A 12,402-nucleotide genomic window follows, 5' to 3' on the forward strand; every position below is an offset into this window, starting at 1 on the left:
TCCCCTGGATTAAGGGGAACCAATCAGAGTTACTGGCGGGAAACTGCCTGAGTTTGCCTTTAAAACCAGACATTTTCTGATCAGACGCCCGGGAGAAGGTCCTTGCTTTGCCACCTGGTCTGATCAGCTAGGAGTCTTTAGGGGGCCCTCTCCCTGCTCTTGTTTGTTTTTGAGCGTACCCCCGTTTTTAAACTCCCCTCCCACGAACAACGAATTTGTGCCTGGAGATCTCCTGATTATTGTAAGCAAATCGAGTCCTCTCTGTGTCCTCTGATGCTGAAACTGCTGTTCCTGCTGCTGCTTTGGGGATTGGTAAGGAAAAACCTCTTGCACACTCCCCTTGTTCTAGTTGCTGGCTTTCTTTCCCCAGCAGGCAGACCCAAGCTAACTCCTTGGTCTGTATCTGTAATCTGCTTCTAGCTCCGCAGCGCCTTTGCTGCTAGAAATAAGCCTGCTTGCAGTCACCACTAGTTAAACCCCCCTGCCCCCTTGGAGCTGTATCCTGGGCACACACCACTCTGCCCTCTGGAACTACCCCTAGTATAAGGTGCACCCATTAGGTTAGATTTAGCCTTTAGTCTAGATAAATTGTAATTTAATTTTGCATAGTTGTGGTTAAGTTAGGTTTAGAAAATTGCTTGCATTGTACTCTGTAAGTTAGGCTTAAAGAATTGTTGCATTGTGTTTTGTTACTTGCTAATTTGTGTAGTCTTGGTTAAGTTAAATCATAGATAAGATTTTGCTGTGTTCTGTATAATTGTCTCTCTGCTGTTTAAACTTGCAGCCTGTCTGCTCACTCTCTCTCTCTCTCTCTCTTAATCCCTTCCCCCATGTGCTTACCCTGCTCCTACTGCTGCCAGACCTCAATTGTATTACTGAAGTCTAGCATAAAACCCCATTGGTTACCCCTTTTCTCTCTAACACCCCTCACATTTTACATTTACACCACTGTGACACATTTTTACCTAAAGTTGTTGGTTATTTAACACATTTTACCCATAACTGTTAGTTGGTTATATGCTGCTGTGACACACCCTTTACACAGAAATTGTTAGCTACCTGTTACATTTATACTTCAGTGTTAATTGGTTACCAACTGTATTGTACCCCACTGTATTGTACCCCACTATTGAACCCCCCATCATATTTACTAAAAGAAACCCCTCCCCAATTGTCTACCTTAACAAACCCCATACCCCTCACTATTGAATTTTCCCTGTTTTTGCATTTTCTTAATAAAGTTTATTTTGCACCCCACCAGTGCAGTAGTTGTCCCCCAAGATCCCCTACCTGCTGGCAGGGTCAACCGTTCTCTGCTCTCTTCCTCCTTCCCCCTTTGGCCTCTTGCAACCTGCAAAGGAATCTTCTATTCCACACTCACATCTTTGACCCTTCCCAAAACGTCTTATGATGCTTGCAACAGCGTTAGCAATATACAATGCTGATCTGCCTCCCCCAAGAGGACCCCTTGGGGGAGAGGGCCATTGGGGTGTGACACTAACAGCAAGAATCTCCTCTAGCAGCTATCTTGCACCTGTTTAGAAATATCACTTACACCACAGTAATGGCATTTTATGAAATTATTTCGAACAGTTCATTGTGGGCCCAACTGTAGCTTTGCCATAAGTAGGAGCGATAGTTGTGCTGCCCCCAGAGCAGACCAAGAACCAGACTGTGACTCTGAATCATAGTCTACTTCCTGGTTCCCTCATTGCCCCTGGAGGTAGAAATAATCTGTACAGCCTTGTAGCCGGTGCACTAGCAAGTAGATCCAAGGCTCCACCCACTTCTCAGCCCTGCTTGTCCACTCCCTGTTTACCTGCAGAGCAGGGGGAGTAATAATGTCGAATTCTTATCTAGCACTTTTGCTCAGAAGGTCTCAAAGTGCTTTATAAAGGAGGTCAGTGTCATTATCCCCATTTTACAGATGGAGAACAGAGGCACTTAGAGGGGAAGTGACTTGACCAAGTTCACCAAGCAGTTTAGTGGTAGAGCTGGAAATGGGACCCATATCTCCATGAGTCCTAATCCAGTACCCAGTCTACAATCTATAGTAGTGTAGGGGAGTGGTGCCACACTGACTTCTCTCTCCACCCTCCTATGCCGCTACCTGCAATATCGGTCACCAGTATAAGGAAGTCGTCTTATTCCCATTCATGGGGAAGTAGAATAATTTAGAGTCTCACCACATATAAGCAAAATCCATATACTAGAGACTAGGGGTATATATTCAAACTGGCGTTAACAATACAAGCCCACTGATAAAAAGGAGGTTGCACTGCTTAGACTGAGTTAAATTTAGTCTGAGGTTTCTCATTTACCTCTGCCATCCCAAATAATTCCAATCACTTAGTATTTTCCACTCTTCTCATTACTATGTGAAATTACTTTATATATTTATATCCCTTTGCCGTTGGAAAATGTTTGTGCTGCCCCTTCCGTCTTGTATTACATGCTTGCAGTATCGAGCAGGTAAATGTTTTATAGTGGAAGCCGTATTTATCTCGGTGATTGTGTGCTGTTGGAATGTTTATCTTTGCTCCAGTTGCCTGGCTATTGTAAAGCTACTTGAAATGATTCATGGGTCTGACAGATGTCTGGTACAGCTGGATGTGTCCTTGATTATCCCAAAAGTCTGGACAACATGTCATTCACCATTGCCCAAATTATCTCTGTATTGACTGCGGAACCCTCTCTGACAGTACTGTAATGGCTAATTACCTAGGATACCTTTGGTACTTACTTTATAATGGTTTAGAAGGGTAAAAAAGAGAGAGGAGAGAGAGAGAGGAAAAACACACCAATACAAGCAGTACCCTACGCTTTCAAAAGAATACATGGCTTAGTCTGTTCAGGAATATGCTGTGTATGCTAATGAAATCCAGGCCCTCTGTTTAAAATGGATAGATTTCCAGCAAAATAGATAAAGAGGAAATAAAATGTAAAGAGGCTCGACAATGATAAATCATGGATGATAGAAGGAGCTATTATCTGGGAGAGAATTGTATGTACAACATATTTGAAAAAAAGGACAATGAGCAGCCATTTGCCTGCTTTATATGTTGCTGGAAAAAGAACATGTCCTGTTTAGCAAATAACAAAGAGAGTGGGAGGGGGGAGAGATTTCTAAATGTTAGTATTTTAGAAAGCTGCCTATAAGAATAAGGGTTGAAAGCAGAGGTTTCATTTCCTCTCACAATGCCATAAATTAGCACGTTGTGACAAACATGTCCACATATTAGGAAAAAAGGTGAAGGCAGAGAGGGTACAAAATCCCATTTTGACTTTTAGTGAATGTGATGAGTTCCCAAGAGGGCAGACAAAGCATAGTAAGAGGAGCCTTTCCCACAAAGAATACAGTAATTTGCCACATTCTGTCGAAGCTGCATTTGAATGTCACTCCTGTCTTAATTACGAGACTCACAAAGCTATTTGCTGTTATTCTGGATTACCTCCATCTTGATTTCTCTGATGCAAGAGGATACTCTTTCCATCCCACCAAGCACTCCAAACCATATTACTGACTGTGTGTCGGCCAACACAGGAAGCATAAAGGGCTTTGGAGTGCTTGCTGACAGGAAAGGAACCACACACAAAGGTTGAACGGGAAGTGACATGTATCCCAGATTGTCTGGAGAGGTACTAACAAGGGAGACATATTTTTGTTTAGTATCAGAGGGGTAGCCATGTTAGTCTGAATCTGTAAAAAGCAACAGAGGGTCCTGTGGCACCTTTAAGACTAACAGAAGTATTGGGAGCATAAGCTTTCGTGGGTAAGAACCTCACTTCTTTGTCTGATGATTGTTGAGGGAAACTTTATGTATGTGTACAAGTAAGATTTGCTTTGCATGCATATAGGTTCTTAATGACAAATAAAAAGTTATAGCAAACATCTTTGATTTTCATATTTATCTTTCTTCATTGGGGTCAGGATGGTTCCAGACTGGAACAACAGATGTCACTGCTCTTCCCCTGGATTTTGGGATGTTCAGATACAGATTAAGATTCAAGGTGAAATCCTGGCCCCATTAAAGTGGCAAAATTCATAGTGACTTCAGTAGAACTGAGATTTCACCCCATCCTAATGTTCCAACTCAGGGCTCACTCTATAGTGGGCTGAACTCAGAACACTGAATCTAAATGTCCTTGTACTATGGGAAATTTTTTATTCGGAATCGATTATAGATCAGGATTTGGTAATTCAGGCACATTTATGTTTATTACTTTAAAAAAGGCAGAGGGGAGGAAAGAAACCATAGACTTGTGATACTGTGTTCATCTTGCATATTTTAATTATTGCTGTTACCTTCTACATAGAAATAATATAAGCAATGTACTGAATTACTGACCAGAAAATCTGAATGATACATAAGGGGAAAATAAGGATAATTTATTTTCTTGGTGATGAATACAGAGCTGAACAAATAAATAATGGCAAATAAAATATTCTAATATTTTTGCCTTTTTTCTTGTTTGTCAATTTGTTCTTTGCTTCTCTGCTGAGAGATTGTGATTTTTTGCAAATTTATCTGTTATTTGAAGTTATTAACTGAAAACATCGTGACTCAGGCCTTGTCTACATAGCACAGTAAAGGGCATTAAGTGGTAACACAAACTAGGTACCCTTTAGTTCACGCCAGCAGGGTCTACATGGGACATTTCACTTGTAGCATGTTACAAACCACACCTGTCTAATGTGCTGTGTATGAGTGCCGTGTAGACAAGCCCTGATTCTCTAGTTTGTGAAGAAGTAATACTGCAAATATTAGCTGTAGATCTAGTCTACCTGGATTTCAGGAAGGCATTTGATATGAGTTCTACATTATTAGTTAAATTGGAGACGATAAGAAGTAATATGAAACTTGAAAAGTGGCTAAGGAACTGGTTAAAGGGGAGACTACAATCGGTCATGATGAAAGGTGAACTATCAGTGGAGGGAGGTTACTAGTGGAGTTGCTCAGGGATCAGTTTTGGGACCAATCTTATTTAAGGAGACAAAGAGCTTGGCTTGTTTAGCCTTACCAAAAGATGGCTGAGGGGAGATATGATTGTTCTCTATAAATACATCAGAGGGATAAATACCAGGGAGGGATGAGGATGAGGCATGGGTCACTTGCAGGTTTAAACTAGTGTAAATGGTGAATTCTCTGTAACTAAGTCTTTAAACCATGATTTGAGAACTTCAGTAACTCAACCAGAGGTTAGGGGTCTATTACTGGAGTTGGTGGGTGAGATTCTGTGTCCTGCAATGTGCAGGAGGTCAGACTAGATGATCATGATGATCCCTTCTGACCTTAAAGTCTATGAGTCTATCTGAAATTCAAGAAGTATTGGTTCATTTTGACTGTGTACAGGGTCACATGGTATTATTTCTGTTCTCTAATTGGTTGATTATAACTCTTAGAATTAGGGTCCTGGTGTTAGTACTTGAATTTCAAATTCAAGATTTCCTTGCTGAAACTCCTCACTAATAGTCCCTTAAAATTAATTCTTTCCACAAATATTTCTGTTAGTGAATTTGTCTGCTAGAATATTTGCAGAAAGTAACAACAAAAGGGAATTCACAATTTGTATTGCAGTGGATAATTGCAAACAATTTTTTTAGTCTTTTCTCAGCTCTAGCTGTTGGTATGCTTCTAAAACTTCAAAAAGGCAGCATATCCAAAACCACATTACTTCATACTAGAGATAAGCCAACATTGGAACATTTTATCCAATCCCATTGCTCAAACTTTGGTGGTTCAGATAAAATGGAAAACATCCCCTGGTTCTTGTTTTGTAAAACTAAATCCTGACTGATAAGGTTCTGCAAAACCAAAATCAAACAGGTACCTATTATGGACAAAAACAAAAGAACAGATTATTCCAGGGCATTGGAGCAGAGCCCGGAGCAGCTCCGGAGCAGTGGAGCTGCAGGTTTTTGCCTGGAGCTGGAGCAGAGCCGGAGCACAGCTCCAAAGCCCTGGATTATTCAGCTGGTATAAACTGATGTAGCTTCATTGACTTCAGTGCCACTATGCTGATTAATACCACCTAAGGATCTGCACCCCCATATATATATGTGAAACTAAACAACCCATTAAAAAGGCTTGACTGGAAAAATCTGTAACCAACTACAAATCACCACTTGTTTTGGTTTACTTTTACAAGACTGAACATTTAATCAGTGAGGCATTCCTCTTTAGTCCGTCTCTACTAAATATCAGGCAATGGGCATCTAGTGCGCCCACTAACATAGGATTTGGGAAGAAGTCAATATGAGAGCTGTACTTCCTTTGGTACAACCCAGATTGTGTCTTACCCACAGTAGCAAATCCCTATGGAGTGTGGGGTGCAGCAATACACTCTACGCTCTTCCAGAGATGAGGGAGCCAGCTGGTATCTCCCCAAGAGTGGGTGGAGCTAGTCTAAGAAGATATGAAGAAGGCTGATTCAGCAGCTGTCCCAGGTAGCTTCAGCCAGCAGGTAGCCCCAGATGGAATTTAAAGCTGCTGATTTCCAGAAGTGAATCCCCTCTTTGTCATCACTACCCCACACATTGAAGGGGGTGAATCTGACCATAAACCTCATTTGCAAAGTGCTGTACAAATCTCTCTTAGGATATGTCTACACCATGTTTTAAAACGTGTGGCAGTGAGTCTCAGAGCCCAGGTCTACAGACCTTGCGGCTCAAGGGTGGAGGCAGGCTCTGAAGCCTGGGGAGTGGGGTAGTAGTAAGATGCCTGTGAGTTTTAAAACGTAATGTAGACATTCCCTTGGTAAAGAAGCAGCCCACAATAAGGTAATGATGAGGAAAGAGGTATTTTTTTCCCTTCTCACAGTGAGTTGCCAGCAGCATGGGAGTAGATTTAAAAGATGGAGAGGGATTAAATATGTAATTGAAAACTGTCAGGTCAGAATAAAGTGGCGAATGAAAATCCAAGGACTCCTCAGTATCTTCTGCTGGAAACTTAGCGTCTCTCATATCATGTACTTTTTTCAAGTTGAGTAGGCAGCAAAGAGACTAATTTTAGATGCTGGCTTCAGCTGGGAAATGAATAGTGGTGGCTGATTTTGTTTAAAACACAAAACCCTGAAAAATGGTATGTGGCATGTGATTTTGGGCCCTCGAGTATTATATTGGGGGCATTACAAGATTTGTGTTCCACGATGGCATTCAAGCATTCAGCTAGGCTGATTTCCTGATTTGGGTGCATAAGTGCTATTTGCATGCAACAATTTGACACCTGGACCTGACTCAAGCAAGCTGATCTATATGGAGAACACTCAAGGCTGCTTGCATGCCTGGGGCCTTGGTTGGGCAAACTTAGAGGCTATTTTAGAAAATCTGACACAGAATGGCTGTCTATAACCCTACATACAAGTTTCAAACTTTAAAAAAATAGTCTCTTGGGTTAGGTTTTTTACATTTAGGACCTGATCCTGCAGCTGCATCAAATGTCGTACTCCCATTGGCTAAAATGGGAGTTTTCACATGGAATAGCTATTGAATTGGGCTCTACTGTGACTTTAGCATGTGTACGGGCAGCACATTGTTGGGTTGCCCCAGAAGGAGACTGGGAAGCAGACTGGACTCAGAAATACAGTCTCTCTCCTGGTAACCCTGCAGGGTGTGTGTGTGGGGGGAATGTACCCTGTGACAGCACTGTGCCTGGTGTAGCTGCTGGCATGCTATCACAGCTACATAGGCTAGCGGGAGCTGGGTGAAACAGAGGCCAGGCTCTAGCTATACTCACTCTTCCCACCCACTCCTGGCCACATGTGGGATAGGGGGCAGAGTAGCCCCATGGAAGATGCTCTCCCCACCACACCAATACTCCCTTACTCTGGCCCTAAATAACTGTTTATATTTAGAGTGGATTTTGTTTTTAAATCCCAGGCCACTTGTGCTTGAGAAGAGGCATTTTGTAGAATGCATCAAACAAGTTACCCAAGAAATACACCTAAAATGCTATTCTTTGCATTGAACGAACTGCTGATAAATTTTTAGGACAACATTTTCAAAGTGACTAGTGAGTTTGGGTGCCCTATCTGAGACTCCTTAGAGAGGCCTAATTTTCAGAGGCCAGGTCCTCAGAACTTTCTAAAAAATCAGACCTCTGAAGAATCTCAAATTGGGTACCCAAAAATTGAGGTAGCCAACCATTAGTCACTTGAAAACCTTGGCTGAACTGAGCAGGATAGTATATAGTTCACATACCCTAATGAAATATTACCTATACAGTCAAATGATAGCAAAGCTAGCTATATAGAAGAGCTATATATCTTCTAAATAATCATAGTCTCCAACTGATTTGTAGAAAAGCGATTATTTTCCCAAGAAACTATTAAAAGTTTACTACCCACCCCTCCCCACATTAGGATGTTCATATTACAGTTAAGATTGGCTAACCATAACACTGTAGTCACTGGGATTTGAGAATTCTAACTATAGTAACCTTCCACTTGAAAGAAATTTCTGAAAGATCCATGGCTTAGTTTTGGATAGTCTATCTGTGTACGTAGGCATTTAGGGTCTGATCCAGTCAGTCTTTCCACTGACTTCAGCTTGGTTTGGATCAGGCCGTTCTTCCACACTTGTCACCCTGGTATACAAGTGGGCTATTGCTTCTGTCCCAAAGATGCTCTGAAAGTATCACATTCTGTATAGAATCTATTAAAATCCTATTTAAAACTCTGAACACTTTTTCTTATGGGGGAAGGGAGAGGGGAGTATAGTCAGCAAAGGTTTGCAAGGAAGGGGTAGCCTCTTCACCATGGCTCCTGTTTCCCAGGCAATTATTGTAAAGGAATTCCATGAAATTTCTTTTATGCTTCCTTTAGAAAAGTTGCAGTAAGTAAATGGCAGAGTACCGTCTACAAATGAGTTCAGAAATGTTAATTTTAATCATAACTTCCTTTACGCTGCACAAAATATCCTATTCATCTAGGGCTTAAAGTTTCATTAGGATTTTAATTTAATACCTTATATTGGGTACTTGGCAGGAGCTGAAAGAACTATGCAGCTTGCAGCTGAGTAAATGGAACACTGCTAGGATTTAAATGTTGATAAATGCGTGGCTTTTGCGGCTTCCCCATGTTGCATTCTGTATTGCTGTGTGCCGTATGTAAGCTATATTATATACAAAGAGTTTCATTCAAATGGATAGCAAATTGGATTTTGCTTACCCCAATAGTTTAGATTTATTTTCCTGTTTGCTTTTGAAAGCTTTCATGCACACTTGAAAATAGGTATAAATCCCTTAGTCGATTTGGGGAAGATACTTAAAGATCCACTTATGTCTCAGTATTAGAATCTCTGTCTAGGTCATTGCAACATTCTTAAAAGCTGTCACACTTATTTAGAATTCTCATGATAAAGTTGCAGATATATTTATAAACTTCACCATATGATATTTTCCAATAATGCAAACCGCCTTTACAGCTATGGTAACAATTTAAAAACAGACGTTGTTTACATTCGATCCCGTAAAGAAATGGAATCAGAAGCATGCTTATTTCTCTAACAATGAAAGAAAGCAAAATAGTACATCAAATCCCTAAGTAAGCAATCACAAAAGACCTTTAAATAACTCAACTTTCTACTGTATTTTATTATCCTTTCCTAGTTTTATTGCATTATCTGCCATAGAAATGCAGGGAGATTTGTAAAACACTATAGCATTTAAGTCATTACATTTTATAGCTATTTTCTAATGTGGATTTGATTTTTTATGAGCAGAAAAAGAATCTAATTTGCATTAGTGACTGTAACTAGAGAAATTTAACACCTGGCACCATGTACCAGAAACTGAATATTAGCTACTTGGGTGCAAAAAGCTACTTTCATACCTTCAAGGGGGATTTTTCATTTATTTATGCTGTGCTCTCCTGTTTATCATTACAAAACTGTTCTCACATCATGATGGAAGAAAAACTCAGGGTTACAAAGATACTCGGCAAAAGGAGTTTGGAGCAACTGCAGCAAAGTGAATCATTTAGACATTAAAGAATGTGCCGACCCAGGGAAAAAATCTCCAATGAGATATCAAATTAGAACAGCAGCAATCTGAAGTCAGTTGCTTTCTACAAGCCCTTTATTTTATTTATTTAATTTTTTGCAGAAGGCATTGTTTTGTTGGGGCAATGTATTCAATCAAAATTAAACCTCTGGCAAAAGAACATAGGTGATATGAAAGAGGACCACATTTTTACAGGAACAATCCATATGTTTGTAAAGTGTAGAAAATTTGGTGCTGTAAAATAGGCAAAGCTGGTGTAAAATGATATGGGAAGTGACACTTTACATAGCCAGCTACAATTAACACATTGATGGCATTTTGCTGGGCTCCTTGCAGTGATAATGCTGTTGTCAAATGTGTTTAGTGCACCAAATCTCCTGGAGCCTTCAGCTAGGCAGCAAGCTTTTGACAGATTGAAGGTTCGGAGATAGGCTATCATGACAGATGGAAACTGGCACCGATGTTCAGCTTTCGCCGATCACAGGGGACCTGCCCCCCTTATTCTTCAGGGCTCAGCTCTGCAACCTTCCCCCTTCTGATGAAAGCAGGGGATGGCATTGTTAAATAGTGCATCTGTGTGAGTTAGACTACTCTGATGAAAGCATAAGGCAGACGCTCTGTGAAGCAAAAGACAGCCTCTGCTCTAACTGCATTTTAGATAGACTTGAGGAAGACTCCAGGGAGCTGGGATAAAACTTTGGTAAATTTCAGACGAAAAAGAAAAAGCCCACTCTAACCATTAAATGTTAGTTCTTATAGATCTATAAACACAGGCTAAAGAAATCCATACATGTTAGCTACCGTGAACTATTTCTTAATGGTCTCCAGTAATGTCTATTTTTATTATTGTTTTGATCATTTACTGTAAATTGGTTTATAAAAAACTATACATTTCAGAGCTCCATCCAAAAAGCTGATCCAAATGGGAGTTAGATGGAGAAGAGTCTGTTTTGCTACATGAACATGCAGTTTGCTCAGAAGCTAATTCAATTATTAGAAGAAGCTGTTCTTGCAACTGGTCTGGATTCTTGGATACAGTGTGTTATTGAGCTTTACACAGCTGGGCATAAACAGGCAGATAATACAGTTAATTAACCTTTCACCCCCCACACCTTTTGATGAAAGAGCATTAGTCATTCTACTTCATCAGTCCCAGTATATTTCAGAGGCATTTGTCCTGGCTATATTTGTTTCTTTCTATCCCTGACAAATTCCTATTTGATTTTTTTAAACGGGGTTGTAGCATCTTCTTTCTTTGCTGTCTTAATCTTCAATTCCGCTCTCACTGATGCAGCATTGGGAGCAGCATACTGCAGCCCATTTGAGGTATGATAATCAGCTGATTAGCTAGTGAAGTCGTTTTCCCTATGGCTCTTTTGTGTGCAAAATCCTCACACTCAACTGACATGTGGACATCATAAAGCTGATGAAATGCAATTGTAATGAACAAGAGGGAGAGGCATCTGCAGCAGTCGAAATGAAGGACCCTTCCCTCTCGACATGCTAATTCAGAAAATCTGCTCTTAACTTGTACTCCCTCTGGATTCCAAATGGATGTGAATCTCCATGAATGCATATTCAAACTAGGTATTAGCCTCAGTAGCAAGTGAAATTCGAGCCTGGATGGACCAATTCTAATTTCAAGACAGATTATACTGCATCAAACGTAGTAATGATCTGACAGTTCATTTGTGACGAGAGTCCTACAGTCAAGGTTTAATGCATGGACAGACGCAGGTGTGCAGCTAGCACCAGAAAAATCTTTCAGACAGACCAAAGGCTGCTGTCAAATTATCCCAGTTAAAAAACCTGATACATGAAGAAAGGTGAAACGCATTTAAGAAATTAATGCCTTCATATTTAAAACATATTGTGACAACGCATCACTAGCTGCACGCTAGTTATTATAGTGTCACATTTGCAGAGCTATACAGTGCTTAGGGTTAAATTGAAGTTTCCACTGTGAACCCCAACATCCAGAGATCTATATACATTTTCTCCTGGATGAAATTGGATAACAACGTCACAGGGTGTTTTTAAATTTTTATTGTTGCTGTTGATATTCTAGATAAATTGCTTTGCCCATTTGTTATATACACAAGCAAAAACTATGGCCCCAGTCCTGTAACTAGCTATATACATGCAGATCCCAGTGACCCTGGGCACCATAGGGTATGTCTACACACCACATTAAGGTCAGGCCTGTAGACTTGGTAGTTCCAAGCCTGCACTTCAGCTGCACTGAAGTCTGGGCCTCACAAGTGTACTGATGCACCCATACTGCACTTCACAGACCCAGTCTCAACCTCAGCTTCTGTGGGTGTATACTATCATATCCCAGGGTTCTTAGTACCCTCACCACTGGAAGCCACTCAAGGGTTTGTTTCATAGTGCGTTGAGG

General features: G+C 40.6%; 1 long non-coding RNA gene across 2 annotated transcripts in view; it reads left to right on the top strand.

The window, feature by feature from the left end:
• The first annotated feature begins 271 nt into the window (after positions 1-271).
• LOC117885257 overlaps positions 272-12,402 on the top strand; it is a 30,625-nt gene continuing 18,494 nt past the window's right edge. The window contains exon 1 of one of the 2 annotated variants that reach the window (XR_004647753.1): positions 272-312. This is a non-coding gene — a long non-coding RNA (uncharacterized LOC117885257). Of the gene's footprint in view, positions 313-3,745; positions 3,774-12,402 lie in introns of those variants that run through there. The other variant, XR_004647754.1, reaches the window with a different exon arrangement.

Source organism: Trachemys scripta, chromosome 11, assembly GCF_013100865.1.
Source record: "Trachemys scripta elegans isolate TJP31775 chromosome 11, CAS_Tse_1.0, whole genome shotgun sequence".
NCBI classification, from domain to species: Eukaryota; Metazoa; Chordata; order Testudines; family Emydidae; genus Trachemys; species Trachemys scripta.